Source organism: Nilaparvata lugens, chromosome 2 (genome assembly GCF_014356525.2).
Source record: "Nilaparvata lugens isolate BPH chromosome 2, ASM1435652v1, whole genome shotgun sequence".
In the NCBI taxonomy this organism is placed as follows: Eukaryota; Metazoa; Arthropoda; class Insecta; order Hemiptera; family Delphacidae; genus Nilaparvata; species Nilaparvata lugens.
In genome coordinates this window covers 51,942,898-51,955,444 of record NC_052505.1, presented here as the reverse complement: position 1 = coordinate 51,955,444, position 12,547 = coordinate 51,942,898, and the positions used below count along the sequence as shown (strand labels likewise).

The window sequence follows — 12,547 nt, the reverse complement described above, 5'->3', positions numbered from 1 at the left end:
TGCTTTACCGATTGCAGCGAAGCTAGGCAAACCGTTATTTATAAAAATAATGTCAGAATCTATAGATAAATTTAAATCGGTTCGTTATTGCCGCCCATCAACTACTGCAATTTGATTGGTTCATCCGAAATTCATAAATGTATCCATGCGCATACTGAATATCATACTTCCTTAATATTTTTATTTATTTTATGTGTTTTGTACATGCTCATTACATATAATAAATTTTTATGAATTTTTTAAGTTGTTTTTCCATTTACAACAAGTTGCCATGTGGCTACCAAATCCTCTAGTTGAATACTATTAGTTTATAACAAAAATTTGCCAAGGTGTCTGGCTAGATTTCAAATTACACGGCTTGATTGATTATTAGGTTGCCAACCAGTAGGTATTATAGCCTCAAAATTCCAATATCTCATATAATATAATAAATAGCAAATAGAATTCTCTTCTATTTGGCTGTTCTAATTTTAGCCAGGATACCAGTTATTATCTAATCTTTCACTTGTTGCTATCGCACCCGGCGATAATAGAGCAGCTGTTTGCTCGAGACCTATAAAATCCTTCTAATTAGCGATTTTGCTTGCTTAGGCTATACAAATTTAATTTATTACAGGCTATATGCTTTTGATCTGGTTGGCATTGGCAATCTACAGTATCACGTCACAATTTCTCATTCTTTGGTTCAAGTTAACCTAACTCCTGCTATTTCTACATTTAAAGGTAATTATCTTATTTTATTCCAAATATCCTATCTTGTGGCCTTTTAAAATCGATAAATAGAGAGAAAACAAATAATTAAAAATTGTTCCTTGGTTTGTTGCAGGTATCTATCAGCTAGGGCATATTAAAAATCAAATTTGGTGACATGAGGTGACACTCCAATATTAAATTTATTTAGGCAGGTCAGTATTTTGTTGATTATACTGTTTTTATTTGTCTTCTTATCAAATTTGCTTCAAATTCTATGATGTGACTTGTAAAATTTTCTTGGCTATCTGGTTTCTTCTTGTGTTAGTTTTGTAGCTGAAGATTGATGTGGGCGGTTTTAACTACACCAACAAACAATTTTATAATATAGAGCTTCCAATTATATTCATCCAGTACTTTCCACTTTCTGATTCATTATTAGTCTTCATAATCATAATAATAAATAATTCAACAATATATCGATCAAGCTATTCCAAAGCAGAACTCACAACCCTGTAACTATTGTGATGGTTATACCAGTCTCCTGTCGGTGACGGCACTTATCCGAGGGTTAACTCCTGTTTTGGGAAGTACCCTTGTCACACGAAATAGGAAAAAATGTCTAGAGTATACTAGATTATTTTCCTGACAATTAATCAAAGGATTAATTGTACTATATTTCCTCAGGATCAAGTAACTCGATGATGGGTTACTATTGACCTCTGAAATGAAAATTATATTAGCAAATAAATAAGCTATAAGCAAGGTCGAACACAGGGTCACTAATGAACAACATGTGATGACAAGTTGCATTTATTTAAATTTACTAAATCATATAAGAATATTGTTTGTTCAATAATTAATAAATGAATTTGATAATGAAGGGTTAAGCCCATAAACAATATAATTTGAATTTTAAAGAGTTCTTTCAAGTTTATAAATTTATTAAGGATGAGCATGTAGTGCTTTCACCCAAGGGTTGCCCGACTCAAGTTTGGACAGTGTAACGTCAGAATTTTAACGATATACCAGTTTGTCTATGGAAAATTGATTCGAAGAGATTTTGAAGTAATAATATTATAAATCACTCACATTTATATGGGCCCATAATATACACGCACTCACTCATGAAGATTTGTTCACTGCATGGCTGGCATCTTTCGTCAGGCTGCATGGCATCATATTAGGCTTCATTATTTGGCTCGCGATTTTAATAATTAATAACTTCTTTTTAACTGAGACTTGGCAATCAAATTAAATTCTAACGTTACGGGAACTCTACATTGATTGAATTTAGCAATTCATAAATTTAACAATGAAACATTTAAAACGGAAAAAATAACAAATAGGAGTTACAAACGACTCTCCATTGGAATGCTCAGTTAATCTCTCTCTCCTTCTTCTCCGAAATTGAGAAGCTAGGTTTGGGGAAGAAAAGGTCACATGACCAGTTAATGACCAATCACTGGTCAGAAAAACAAATCTACCAATAGGATGGCTACAAATGAAGAAAATGTGCTCAGGTGTGCCATATAGAATAAATAATTTTACAAATAAAAATGAGAAAACAAGCAAAACAAATATAGGGGAACAATGAACAGATTTTTCAGCAGGTCAGAGTGTACAATAAACAAATATAATAAATTGAAAATCGAAGCAAGCAGTCAGCAACTAGAAACAGACATGCCGGTTATCAGCTGACTGATAAGGTAGCTGGCTCAGTTTGCATCGAGAAACTAACCCTTATTGTGAACAAACATTCATTATGCTGTTATAGGTTATTCGAAAACCATTTACAACTGTTTGTCGGTCTGGATCTTAATAAATGAATATATCATAGATTTTGTTGTTATTTCAACAGCCAAAAAAGGTGGGTAGTTGTAATTTTTAGCTTATTAGTATAGAAAGTTGCTCATCAAAGCTGTTTGGCGAATGTCACCGTGACACTATCATTTTATTATATTTATTTATTTATTTATTTATTTATTTATTTATTTATTTATTTATTTATTTATTTATTTATTTATTCATTTATTCATTTATTTATTTATTTATTATTTATTTATTTATTTATTTATTTATTTATTATTTATTTATTATTTATTTATTTATTTATTTATTTATTTATTTATTTATTTATTATTTATTTATTTATTTATTTATTTATTTATTTATTTATTATTTATTTATTATTTATTTATTATTTATTTATTTATTTATTTTTTATTTATTTATTTATAATTTTTACAAAGTAGCACTGATTGGGAGAGAAAAACTAAGGATACTCCTTGTACTATTTCTCTCCTAAATTTAGATAACATTTTAAATGTTCGAAATGGGTTTATGGTTTCACTTTCCTAGAATTTAGTTCATTTTTACTTAAAAACAACGAAAACTAAGAATTTTAAATTTTGACGGTTAAAAACCAAAAATATCACACTCAAATCACCATTAATTGAAACATTTTTGCGTAATTTGACAAAATTTAGAGCCAGAAATAACACAACTCACTATTCACTTTGAATTGTCAAACAATTTTGAGTGATTTTTTCTTAAAATAAATATATTATTTTCTTTTGATTTATAAATAATTATCTCTTGCTATTTTATTTATAAAATAAAAACACTCTCCAATAGTTATTTAATAGGTTGTACATTATTATACTCTAGAGCTACAATTTGACTCCTATAGATTGAATGAATAATTGTTTCAATAACAATCTAAAGTATTATAATGCTACCATTATTATTATTATTATTATTATTATTATATTATTATTATTATTATTATTGCTCTAGAATTAGCCACTGTTTTCCAATAAATATTAAAAGAATTATCTATTTCTCTATGATTCAAAGTATAATATTCTATGGTATTACAATTCATAGTTTAGCACCAGTGTATTTGAGACAGCCGTTGTATGATGTAGTTAGAAGAGTAGCAAATACATTATTTAATGGAGTCGAGCTTGGAATATTGGGTATGACACCAGAATCTCTCGCAAAATACACTGATTTGTCCAGACATTATTTTGTAGATGAATTAAGGGAAATAAACGAAATAAGTTATGGTTTGAGAAATAGGCTATTTAAAGCACAGCGTTATAATAATAATTATGGTAAGAACCTATTAAAATACAGAATCCCTTACCTGTTGAACGATTTGCCAACAGAATTGAAAAAATTATAAAGAAATGAAATAAAAACTAAACTTAAGAATTATTTTATAGGAATTGTTTGAATAGAGATATTATGTTGAAGATTATTGATAATATTCTAATAGGTTAGTTAGTAGATAGGTTAGTTTGCACATAGTAGACAATAATAAACTGCACTGTACAATGGGAAATGGAAAAGAAAAAACTATGGATGAATAAATAAATAAGAATGATTTTAATATTGTAAACAAAAAAGTGCTTTAGAAGCAGTTGAAAATGATTAAGAGAGTGTATATTACAGTTTGTAGTATAGGCTAATAAATGTTTTTTTGGAGGATAGGTTATGTTTTTGTATTCTATGACTGTGTGTGTGTTGTTGATGTGCATGTTGGTTCAGCTAGTCAGCTGTTCACAGCCACCTAAATGCAAGAGACAATAATGTCTGCAAGGTTGATCACCGATTTAGTAGAATATAGAGTGACTAATGTTGTGATTCAAGTGATAGAAATTAGAACTTTAATATCAAATCCCAGATAGAAACTATAATAGACTTTCAATTTAGTTTATTGAACACTTTACAAAAATTTTCATTTGTAGTGTTATTATGGAATGTATAACTATAATTATGATGTAGTATGAAATTTGAATACTCCTCAATTAGCTCTAAGCTAGAGGAGCAACAAAACACTGTATGTATATGATACTATGTAACTTTAAATGAAATAAATTGAAATTAAATTATTATTATTATTATTATTATTATTATTATTATTATTATTATTATTATTATTATTATTATATTATTATTATTATTATAGTTTTAACTTTCTGTTAAATAATTTGAGTGAATTTGAATGATCTTTATAAATTCTTTCTTTTTTTAATATATTTTTGACGTGACAACGTCTAATAAATTGGTTTGCCGGGAGACATTTCAAGAAACTGCGTTACGTTCCCACGTTATGCGCTCACAATGAGAGCGAGTGAGAGCGTTCGTTTCGGTTCACGGTCGTCTGGAAAGAGCACGAATAGGAGCAGTGGCGAGCAACGCGCCGCAGCAGCCGAAGGCATTCACCTGGAGAGAGAGTGAAACTGAGCAGTCAACCTGCGCAGGAGCCGCAAGCAATCTCCTGCGACTGCGCCACTAATTCAAAATGTCAAGTCAATGGTTGTCTCTCTCGCTCTTAGGTGGGCGCGGGCTAACCATGCCCGAGTGGAAGGGACGCGTGCCTCTCACTCACTCTCATTGTGAGTTATTATTTCATCCTTCTTCCTACTATACGAATGAATATTCACATTAAAATTATTTTACCACTCAAAGTCGTTGTCACGTAAAACTTTCGCCCGTATACCGACTTTATTTCTTGTGTATTATTGTTTGTGATAAGCAACAACTGAAATCCCATTGTTTTATTATTTTATTGCTACACAATACAATTAAATGAATTATTATCAATGTATCAATTAATTTTTTTTCTACCCAAGATTGACAACTATTTCTCTTTTGATATGATTTAAATTGAAAATTATTATTTTGGGATCACTGATTGATTATATCAATGTACTATTTCTATGGTTTTTTTTAATATAATGTAAAACTTGACTCCTCCAGTAAAACCTTCATTAGAAGGTTTTGGAGAATTTATAATTCGTCTGGTTTATAATATTTGAAATGTTCTACTGAAAGGGAATCTTCTTATCTTTTGTCATTCTGGCTTTTTTTTTATTCTTCATTTGTTTTGTTTGTAAGATTTCTTTTTATAAGTGTATTTTTCATTTTTGTTTTTTATATTTTCTATAATAAACTCCCTTCTTCTGGGGGTACCAGGACGAAGGAAAAAGGAAAAAAAGGAAAAAAATTATTATTATTATTATTATTATTATTATCACTATTCTAATTTCCTTGTTAATAAGGGCTGTTTGAATAGTCAAAGCTGAAGCCAATTTGTAACTGCTGGTTGTTTAAATTCAAAATGATTCACATTTTGATAGAATAAGCCATAACTATATGAGTTCAGAGTTATGATTCAGACTACGGTAAGACTACGGTAGACTACTTATGATAAAGCGTACGGATTCCATGGAAATATTATAATATTATTTTATACCAGTAAAGTTGAAACTTTATCTTGAATCGTTATTTCAACATTTAATCATAATGGATATCAACTTTGGATATAATGTTTATAGCTCTATTTGATGCTTCAATTATCTCATTACTAAGTTATGAATAATAATTTATTAGTTGCAGATTGCCTTCTTTCTTGTACGATTCTTTTTTTTCCACAGATTTATTCGTTATTTGGACTGTTCACTTTAAACTGACAGTATTGATTGAATGGGTAGAACTGAGTCTATTCAAGAGGATAGCTAGTAGCTCAGAGTGGATTTCACAATAGAATATTTTCCTTTACGCTCCTTTTATTGCTCACAAATATGAAAAATCACACTTCCACTTAACCCTATATTGCTTTTATCGCGTTCCAAGGGTTTTACTACAACCTTTATTCGCTTCATACTATTTTATTGTTCTTTACGAGTGGTAGCTTTTCAAGTACCAATATTCTTGATGTATTACAGTCGTAAGAAAAGTAATGTTCTCATGCTTCTTGAATAATAAATGGTTTATGCCTGCGAATAAACGATAATAACATTATTCATGTCTTGAAAGAGAAATAGAATTTCCATCAAAATATACTAGACTATTTATTGAGACTTTTTATATTATTGGAAACAGGTTTATTTAACAATATGACCAATATAACAATGATTAGTTGATTTCTCTTTCATTTTCCTTACTTCAAATTGAAAAAGTTTTGGTAATATTTCCAGTGGGCTGGATTTATTTAGTTGGAGAATGAATTTTTATTCACCTCCTGAATCTACTTATTAATAGTAAATATGTTCTGATGACATTTTCAGAGCTTTTGGACATGTAGATTGGTTCCTCCAGCTGAATTTGTTAGTGGCTTCCAGTGGAGTCTTGCGCCTTCAATTCGTCAAGTATGCTACTCTCTATACACGTATCATGTAGCTACTTAGATCTTATACGACGATTCCATTCTTATGAGAATGTCACGAGAATCCGGCTTCTATCAATCATTTGATAACGTTTCTATTCGTATCTTAGAATGTTTTGATACAATGTCTATCAGAGAGTTTCAAACTATCAACTCGATTGTTTTAATGAAGTTAGCTCTGCATTCAAACGCTGACTTCATTTTCTAATTAATAACTAACAGATAGTTTGATTGAAGCTTATTTTATGGTATATTTAAGCATTGTGAATAATATTCATCAAGCAATAATTATTGAGAATGAGTGAAAAATTCATCTAATTTTAGAAATGTGTTATAGGACACAAATTCAACTCGTAACAAATTCTTCGAAGACAGAGGTGAAAATAATATTATTAATACTGTACTATGAAAAAATGTATGTGATTTTTCTTCGAACAAAATTAACTTTTGAAACTTTGAATACGTTTTTCTACAAATCTAATAACTTATTCATCTCATTTTGCCTGAAAACTAAAAAAATGGTCATCAATTTTGTTAAATGTTGCACAAGTTAAGGTCAACTATTTTGAAACTTATTCAGTATAGTGCTAATCCTAAATCGAAAAATCAACTAGTAATTCCTGCGTTTTTCAGCTCGCATGGAATTACATTCCAGAAGAGGTCTTCGTCTATCATAATTTACAGATTCGATGAAGTTCAGTTAAGTTGGATTAGGGTTGAGTGTGGGGGGTGTATCAATATAGCACACTCCACCTTAAACGACTATTCGGCAGAGTATAGCGTGTGCCAACTCATCAAACAGCCGCATGGAGTTGATTACATCTAATCCCTTATCCCTTGTCTTCAAACCACCTGAATTTTCTACCATTCTTTCATCCTCAGCTTTGTATCTTAATATCAAAATTTATACTCACATGATAACTGAAGAGAAGAAAAACTTGAAAGATATATGGATTCAAGAAGTGTAAAAATAGCAAAAATCCCTATTAGATCAATAATGAGATAGATTTCGGAGATTAGATTCAAATGATTTTTTTCGCACTACAGCCGAATATGAGCTTTGGCCGCCTCTATTACAGCTCTCTACTCGTCTTGGCCCTCTGTCATTCGTTTCCATCCTCTACATCCCATTTTTGGTGATTGTCTCTTCCTTCTTCGTCCCACCTTATTCTTGGTCTTCATCTCTTTCTTCTTGAATGTATCCTCTCCTTAAATATTATTCTAGACATTCTGTTCTCATTCATACTACAGATATGTCCAAGCCGTTACTTCTTTATAAATTTTACAATATTTCGGCCTTTTTTCGGCGTTGACCTCTAAATTGGTTCTTCTTCAACACTCCTCTCCTTCTTTAACAGGACCATGAATCTTTCTCAGAATTTTCCTTTCAAAAACGCCTAAATTATTCTTGTCTTCTTTTGTTAACGTCCAAGATTCACAGCCGTACGTTACAACAGGTCGAATCAGGCTTTCATATATTTTTAGTTTTTTATTTCTACATATATGAGCCTGTTCTTCAGAAGTTCCAAGTTACTGAAGTATGCTCTATTTCTAGCCAATACTCTTTGCTTTATGCTGTAACTCATCTTGTTTTCGTTATTTAATTAAACCCCCAAGTAACTGAAGTTCCTTACACCTTGAAAGATTTTCTGACCAATTCTGAGATTTTGTGGAACTCTTCTTGCGTGACTGCTTGATTTCTTCATTTACCTCGATTTACTATCATTTACTATCAACTCAATATTTTCCGCCTCTCTCTCTCTCTCCTCTCTCTCTCTCTCTCTCTCTCTCTCTCTCTCTCTCTCTAGCAACAAATAAGTTTCCTGAAGGACATCTTTCCTTCTTGCAATTATTGCTACATCGTTCGCATATGTACATACCTGATAAATTCGGTGAAAAATATTTCTTCTGTCTATTCCTTCAATAGCTCTATGCAATGCAATATTGGATAAAATTGCAGATAGTCCATCGCCTTGTTTGACACCTGTGTTAAATTTAAAAGCGCCGCTCTTTCAAATGAATACTAATAAAAATGATTGACTGTTCATGTAGTAAGGAAATTTCTGAGAAATAGTTAGATTCTTGACGAATTCTGGGGTGAATAATAATAATATTCATATATTATTATTTATTTATTTACTGTACCAAGTGAAGTATTATTATTTAATTTGGTTTTCAACTTTCCTAAATTCTAAATTCCTAGTTTATAAATATTTTGGACTCAAAATTGGACAAAAAACGTGTAGTATAAACATATTTCTTCTGTCTATTCCTTCAATAGCTCTATGCAATGCAATATTGGATAAAATTGCAGATAGTCCATCGCCTTGTTTGACACCTGTGTTAAATTTAAAAGCGCCGCTCTTTCAAATGAATACTATTTTGGGGTACTAATAATACTAAATTATACTAATTGGGGTTGGCAAGCCTGGCTTGCACAGTTTGGGTGTATTGTGTACCGGCTCTGTGGATTTTCAAGTAATTTGTTGATATTTTACATACAATACATAAATTTTCTAGCATGAGTGAAGTCAGTATTGATAAGTGTTCGATTTTGTGTTTTGGAAGTGTATAATACCGTGAGTAGAATCTGCATTTAACTGTAAAGCGTTTGCATCTCTTGTAGAAGAACTTTTAAACGCCATTTTTTCAGATACAGGAAGGATTCCCAATTTTAACGGTTCATATTTACACTGTATCTCTCTATTCAATCTCATTGATCAACTTGTTGCAATAATAATTTACTGTATCGTTGAACTGTGATACAGCAGTGATACCAACTGACGTAATTTTGGTTGTTTTTCGTTTTAAGCGCAACGTGTAACTGACAATACAGTATCATATAACCTGGATGAGCAGCTCTCTCTAGTTCTCAAAAATAATAGTTGAATGATGATTGATTATTTACTGATCATTATTAACGAATGATAAAACTTTATCATCCGATGCTCTCTTTTCAAAGTTGTTTTGCTTTTTGACAACTGCCTGATAACAACTCCTGAAACATTTTATTCGAACAATAGTCAACTTTCCGTCATCGTTAAATAGTTCAATTGTTATTATTCCGATTCTCAATCACTTTTCCACCCTCTTTTCCCGTCTCTGTCAGGGGCTACCTTTCCATCCTGCCTTGAAAGCCCTCTAGGCACTTATTTTCCCTTCTATATAATTTCCTATATATACTTGGTATTATAATGATGTCACGGAATAAACGTAATATTTTTAAAAATCAGATGGAGAGTAATCTCAACAATTTAAAGGAGGGCTTAATTGACAGTACAGTGATTGAGATTGCCGTCAATCTACATGCGAGTTTAGAAATCATTTCGGAGAAGTTTTCCATAGAGGCGGTTATAGACTTAATACCAGTTGTCACGACATTATTGAGTAAATATGACGCTGCAATAAAAGTCAACAGCGATCTGACAAAAAATTTAACGGATATGGCAGCTGAAATTATGACTCTGGAAAAATCACTTCTAAAAGAGAAAACGAATAGGAAGTGTGATTTCGATGATTCGATTTGTAATGAAGAGAGGGCTGATGCTGAAATCAGAGAGCTCAAGGAAAAGCTTAATTCAGAGAATGCGACTGTCAATGAGTTGAAACTAGAAATTTCATCGAAAGATGCTATCATAAATATTTTAGAGAGAGATGCACGGCAAGCAGCTGACATGATTGAAAATTTGGATTACGAGTTACTGTTATTAAAAAAGACGAAAACTATTCCAACAGAGTTCAAGACCTCCAAGTCAACTTTTAGGTCTGGATCATCAATAATTTCTGATATCTATGGTGTAGAAACATCAAATCGTTTCTCTTCGCTTCAAGATAACAATGGCGAGTCACTCCAACCTGTTGATGGGCATAGATTCAAAGTGAGAGCTCACGTGCATAGAAGTGACTCTCATTCTAAGAAGCCGAATTCCATGAAATCATCCTCCTTGTCATCAAAGAAAAACCGTATTGTGGTCCTTGCTGATAGCCAGGGGAGAAATATGCAAAACTTTATGAGCAGATTGTACCCTAATTTTGAAATTTTTGTTTATTGTCTGCCAGGAGCTCAATTGAAACAAGTTTTTGCGAATGGATTGCAGTTCGTGAAAGATTTAACGAAATCTGATTATGTTATTGTGATGGCGGGTTCGAATGACTTTGCTGGTTATGAGCCAGGTCATCTCACCATAAAGCAGGGATTGGATCAGATTCTGAGTGCGGGGTTGAACACTAATATCATTATCAGCGCAATACCCTCTAGATATGATAAGCCGCACCATAATGATGAAATTCACTTCACTAATCTGTCGATCTCGAATAGAATATCGTCTTACAATGGAACTTCAACGGTGATATTCAACAATTTCAGTAGCGTTATGCAAAGGCATCACTTCACGAGACATGGCCTGCACTACGGAAGGAAAGGAAAGCGTTCACTTGGAAAATCTTTCTGTAATATTGTGACAAATCATGGACTCTTGAAACATGCTCCTTCCATGCCAATGGAAATTCATAAATGTGTTGACGAGGACGTGATAGTCCGAGACCCTGACTGCGCGACTCCAGCTTCAACCTCATTGGCTGTAGAACATTCCATCATTGATCTTGATGGAACACCTTCCAGTGTTCGACTTGGAGAGTTGAATTTCCACCGAGTGAGCGACGATCTCCACACTCCTACGTCCAGAGTTTACTCAGGAACTGTTAATTCTTCCAATCCTGATACTAGATCAAATAATGAAAATAGTTTTTTAGGTCTCTCTCAGTTCCTATCAATGAACAATTCCATTTAAATGATCTTAATGATCTTGATTCTCCTACTCTCTCCTTATTCTTTTGCAATGTACAGTGTCTAGGTAATAAAGTAAATGAAATAAATGTAATGAATAGTATTAAGGATAATAATTATGATATTCTCTGCTTAACTGAGCATTGGTTGAAAGAGAATCATTTGGAACTGGTCAATATAGATGGTTTTGTGATGACCTCTGCCTTTTGCAGAGTTAAATTCAAGAATGGAGGTGTTGTTATTTTCATTTCAGACAAATTTGTTAATGATTTCAAAGTAATTGATGTATCAGCTGATAGTAAAGAAATTCACCATGAATTTGTTGCTATTAGGAGTAAGAAATTAAAAATTATCATCATAACACTCTACAGATCACCTAGGGGTGACTTCAACCTTTTCCTTGATGCATTGGATAGACTTATTATATCTTTAACTAAATACACGCAGGATTATCATTTTATTATAGGAGGTGATTTTAATGTAAACATACTGTCTATTGATCCTAAAAAATCCGAGTTGGTAAATTTTCTCAAATCTCATAATCTGTATCTGACCAACTTTGAGACAACAAGAATGAATTCTTGCTTGGACAATGTTGCAACTGACCTGCGCCCCGGTTTGTTCAAGGTGGCTGTTGAGCCGGTGGTCTTGGGCGATCACGATGCCATATCTTTCAGAGTGAGATCCAATACGAATATAAGTGGGCATACTAATTCAAAAGATGAAAATCTTATAGTTTCAGACCAATAACTGCTATAGGAACCAATCAATTATTGTCTCAACTATGTACCATCCACTGGCCGAGCATTCTAATACACGAAAGGGCTGAGAATAATTTTCAATTATTTTTTAATGAATTCCATAATCTATTTGAAATTTTCTGCCCTATAAAA

The 12,547-nt window shown here is 31.9% G+C and overlaps 1 long non-coding RNA gene across 1 annotated transcript; it reads left to right on the top strand.

The window, feature by feature from the left end:
* Positions 1–593: 593 nt before the first annotated feature.
* LOC120349928 lies at positions 594–8,611 on the top strand. Its single transcript, XR_005570521.1, has 3 exons — positions 594–723; positions 827–905; positions 6,771–8,611. It is a non-coding gene; the product is annotated as an uncharacterized LOC120349928 (long non-coding RNA).
* The last annotated feature ends 3,936 nt before the right edge of the window (positions 8,612–12,547 follow it).